Source organism: Arachis duranensis, chromosome 6, assembly GCF_000817695.3.
Source record: "Arachis duranensis cultivar V14167 chromosome 6, aradu.V14167.gnm2.J7QH, whole genome shotgun sequence".
In the NCBI taxonomy this organism is placed as follows: Eukaryota; Viridiplantae; Streptophyta; class Magnoliopsida; order Fabales; family Fabaceae; genus Arachis; species Arachis duranensis.
The window spans coordinates 54,564,761-54,569,853 of record NC_029777.3 but is presented as its reverse complement, the minus strand read 5'-3'; the positions used below and the strand labels follow the sequence as shown (position 1 = coordinate 54,569,853).

At 35.8% G+C, this 5,093-nt stretch overlaps 1 non-coding gene across 1 annotated transcript; it reads left to right on the top strand.

Moving 5' to 3' along the window:
• Positions 1-837: 837 nt before the first annotated feature.
• LOC127740457 (small nucleolar RNA R71) lies at positions 838-944 on the top strand. Its single transcript, XR_008001133.1, has one exon. It is a non-coding gene; the product is annotated as a small nucleolar RNA R71 (small nucleolar RNA).
• Positions 945-5,093: the final 4,149 nt, after the last annotated feature.

Here is a 5,093-nt window from a genome sequence, read left to right as displayed (position 1 = left end):
TTGCTTGAGAGACATCCCATGAGGTCTTCCTCATTGGGGTTCACGTCCTCTCCTTCCTCTCTAGGTTCGGCCATGTTGATTATGTCAATGGCCTTGCACTCTCTTTTTGAATTCTCTTTAATATTGCTTGGGATAGTACTAGGAGGAGTTTTAGTGATTTTTTTACTCAGCTGGCCCACTTGTGCCTCTAAACTTCTAATGGAGGACCTTGTTTCACTCATGAAACTTAAAGTGGCCTTAGACAGATTAGAGACTATGTTTGCTAAGTTAGAGGTGCTTTGCTCAGAATTCTCTGTCTGTTGCTGAGAAGATGATGGAAAAGGCTTGCTATTGCTGAACCTGTTTCTTCCACCATTATTAAAGTCTTGTTGAGGCTTTTGTTGATCCTTCCATGAGAAATTTGGATGATTTCTCCATGAGGGGTTATAGGTGTTGCCAAAGGCTTCCCCCATGTAATTTACCACTGCCATTGAAGGGTTTTTAGGATCATAAGCTTCTTCTTCAGAAGATGCCTCTTTAGTGCTGTTGGATGCATTTTGCCATCCATTCAGACTTTGAGAAATCATGTTGACTTACTGAGTCAACATTTTTTTCTGAGCCAATATGGCATTCAGAGCATCAATTTCAAGAACTCCCTTCCTCTGAGGCGTCCCATTATTCATGGAACTCCTCTCAGAAGTGTACATGAATTGGTTATTTGCAACCATTTCAATAAGTTCCTGAGCCTCTGCAGGCGTTTTTTTTAGGTGAATGGATTCACCTACAGAATGGTCCAGTGACATCTTAGAGAACTCAGATAGACCATAATAGAATATATCTAACATGGTCCACTCTGAAAACATATCAGAAGGACACTTTTTGGTCATCTGCTTGTATCTTTCCCAAGCTTCATAGAGGGATTCACCATCTTTTTGCTTGAAGGTCTGAACATCCACTCTAAGCTTGCTCAGCTTTTGAGGAGGAAAGAATTAACCAAGAAGGCCGTGACCAGCTTATCCCAAGAGTCCAGGCTATCCTTAGGTTGTGAGTCCAACCATGTTCTAGCTCTGTCTCTTACAGCAAAAGGGAAAAGCATGAGCCTGTAGAGTTCAGGATCTACTCTATTAGTCTTAACAGTCTCACAGATCTGCAAGAACTCAGTTAAAAACTGGTAGGGATCTTCTGATGGAAGTCCATAAAATTTGCAGTTTTGATGCATTAGAGCAACTAGTTGAGGCTTCAGCTCAAAATTGTTTGCTCCAACGGCAGGATGCTTTTTTCATCAAATTTGGAAGTAGGTGTAGTATAATTACCAAGCATCCTCCTTGAATTATTGTTGTTAGGTTCGGCTACCATATCCTTTTCTTGTTCGAAAATTTCAGTAAGGTTGTCTCTGAATTGTTGTAATTTAGCTTCTCTTAGTTTCCTCTTCAGAGTCCTTTCAGGTTCAGGTTCAAGGTCAGTTTTAACAAGAATACCTTTTTCCTTGTTCCTGCTCATATGAGAAAGAAGAGAACAAAAAAGGAAGAGAAATCCTCTATGTCACAGTATAGAGATTCCTTTATGTTAGTAGAAGAAGAAAGGAGTAGAAGAAGGAAAAGGTAAGAATCCAAACACAAGGGTGAGGATAGTGTCGAATTCTTGAGTAGAGGAGAAGTGTTAGTAGATAATTAAATAAATAGAAGGAGATGAGAGGGAGAGAATTTTTGAAAATAAATTTTGAAAAGGAGTTAGTGATTTTCGAAAATTAAAAGAAGAAACAAGTTAAAATTAAAATTTAAAACAATTAGTTAATTAAAAAGAATTTTGGAAAAAGGGTGAGGAATTTTCGAAAATTAGAGAGGGAAAAGTAGTTAGGTGGTTTTGAACAAGATAAGAAACAAACAAAAAGTTAATTAGTCAGTTGAAAAAGATTTGAAAATTAATTTTGAAAAGATAAGAAGATAAGAAGTTAGAAGGGATATTTTTAAATCAAATTTTTGAAAAAGATATGATAAAAAGATATGATTTTTTTTAAGAAAAATATATTTTGAAAAAGATATTTTTGAACCTTTCTTAACAAGAAAGTAACAAACTTCAAATTTTTGAATCAATCACATTAATTGTTAGTAAAGTTTCAATTTTGAGATAAAGATAAGAAAAGAGATTTTAAAAATCACTTTTTAAAAAATTTCGAAAATAATAGAAAAAAATGAAAAAGATTTGATTTTAGAAAAATCTTTGAAAAGATAAGATTTTTAAAATTGAAAATTTCACTTGACTTATAAGAAATAGCTAAGTTTTAAAATTTTTTTTACTAAGTCAACTCAAATTTTCGAAAATTATGAGCAAATTAAGGAAAAGATATTTTTTTATTTTTGAATTTTTAATGAGGAGAGAGAAAAACACAAATATGACCCAAAACATGAAAATTTTGGATCAAAACACAAGATGCATGCAAGAACACTATAAATGTCAAGATGAACACCAAGAACACTTTGAATATCAAGATGAACATCAAGACTTATTTTTGAAAAATTTTCAAGAAAAGAAAAACATGTAAGACACCAAACTTAGAAATTTTCAATGCTTAGACACTATGAATGCAAGAATGCATATGAAAAACAAGAAAAGACACAAAACAAGAAAAATTAAAGATCAAACAAGAAGTCTTGTCAAGAATAACTTGAAGATCATGAAGAACATATGCAATGCATGAATTTTCGAAAAATGCAAGAAAAATAGAAACATGCAATTGACACCAAACTTAAATCATGACACAAGACTCAAACAAGAAACACAAAATTTTTTTGGTTTTTATGATTTTATGATTTTTTTGTATTTTCTTTTAGTTTTTTCGAAAAACTTATAGGAAAAAGAGAATAAGAAATTCAAAATTTTTAATAAGAATTCCAGGAATCTTTCAATGTTAGCCTAAAGCTCCAATCCAAGGGTTGGACATGGCTTAATAGCCAGCCAGCTTTAGGATATAAATCAGGCATGCAATAGCTGATAATTCATCCAACTCCATATACATGCCTTTTATGTTGACAAGTGGAAGCCTCAATCCAAAAGAATTTGGATATGGCTTTACAGCCAGCCAGGCTTCAACATGTTATCATGAAACTCTATAATTCATTCTTAAAAATTTGGAATAATTTTTGAAAACAAAGGGAAATTTTTGAAAAATATTTTTGAAAACTTTTTGAAAAGAAAATAAAAAAGAAAATTACCTAATCTGAGCAACAAGATGAACCGTCAGTTGTCCAAACTCAACAATCCCCAGCAATGGCGCCAAAAACTTGGTGCACGAAATTGTGATCTCTAACAATGGCATTCAACTGGGTATGCGCATCTACTAACTAAGCACTTTCTTCACTACTTCGCATCACTAACCAGCAAGGTACTGGGTTGTCCAAGTAATAAACCTTACGTGAGTAAGGGTCAATCCCACATAGATTGTTGGTATGAAGCAAGCTATGGTCATCTTGTAAATCTCAGTCAGGCGGATAATAATTGGTTATGGAGTTTTCGAAAAATAATAATAAATAAACAGAAAATAAAGATAGAAACACTTATGTAATTCATTAGTGGGAATTTCAGATAAGCGCATGAAGATGCTGTGCTCCTTCTGAATCTCTGCTTTCCTACTGCTTCCATCCAATCATCCTTACTCCTTTCCATGGCAAGCTGTATGTAGGGCATCACCGTTGTCAATGGCTACTTCCCATCCTCTCAGTGAAAATGGTCCAAATGCTTGTCACAGCACGGCTAATCATCTGTCGGTTCTCGATCATGTCGGAATAGAATCCATTGATTCTTTTGCGTTTGTCATCACGCCCAACAATCGCGAGTTTGAAGCTCGTCACAATCATTCAATCCCAGAATCCTACTCGGAATACCACAGACAAGGTTTAGACTTTTCGGATTCTCATGAATGCCGCCATCAATTCTAGCTTATACCATGAAGACTCTGATCTCACGGAATGGAAGGCTCGGTTGTCAGGCAAGGGCAACCATGCGTCGTGCATCAAGAATCCAAGAGATACACACTCTAGCTCTTGCTTGTAGAACGGAGGTGGTTGTCAGACACGCGTTCATAAGGATGGATGATGATGAGTGTCACGGATCATCACATCCATCAGGTTGAAGTACGAATGGTATCTTAGAACAGGAATAAATTGAATTGAATAGAAAATAATAGTAATTGCATTGAAACTCGAGGTACAGCAGAGCTCCACACCCTTAATCTATGGTGTGTAGAAACTCCACCGTGGAAAATACATAAGTGATGGTCCAGGCATGGCCGAATGGCCAGCCCCCATAAACGTGATCAATAGTCTCCAAAGATGAATAATTAATTAAAACTGAGACCAAAGATGTAACGTGGTCAAAAAGACGACTAATACAATAGTAAAATGCCCTATTTATACTAGACTAGCTACTAGGGTTTATAGAAATAAGTAATTAATGCAGAAATCCACTTTCGGGGCCCACTTGGTGTGTGCTTGGGCTGAGCTTGAACTTTACATGTGCAGAGGCTTCTCTTGGAGTTGAACGCCATGTTGTAACGTATTTTTGGCGTTCAACTCTGGTTCATGACGTGTTTCTGGCGTTTGACTCCAGAATACAGCATGGAACTGGCGTTGAGCGCCAATTTTCGTCATCTAATCTCAAATAAAGTATGAACTATTATATATTTCTGGAAAGCTCTGGATGTCTACTTTCCAACGCCATTAAGAGCGTGCCATTTGGAGTTTGGTAACTCCAGAAAATCCATTTCGAGTGCAGGGAGGTCAGAATCCAACAGCATCAGCAGTCCTTTGTTAGCCTTCTTGTCAGAGTTTTGCTCAGGCCCCTCAATTTCAGCCAGAAAATACTTGGAATCACAAAAAAACACACAAACTCATAGTAAAGTCTAGAAATGTGAATTTTACATAAAAAAATAATGAAAACATCCCTAAAAGTAGCTAGATCCTACTAAAAACTACCTAAAAATAATGCCAAAAACCGTATAAATTATCCGCTCATCAGTCACTCACATTGCTTTCTCACTCACATGTTGTAGCTACCATGTAGTTGAGAACTCTACTATTATTTGGCATTAGCCTTGCCTATGTTCTATTTGCTTTAAT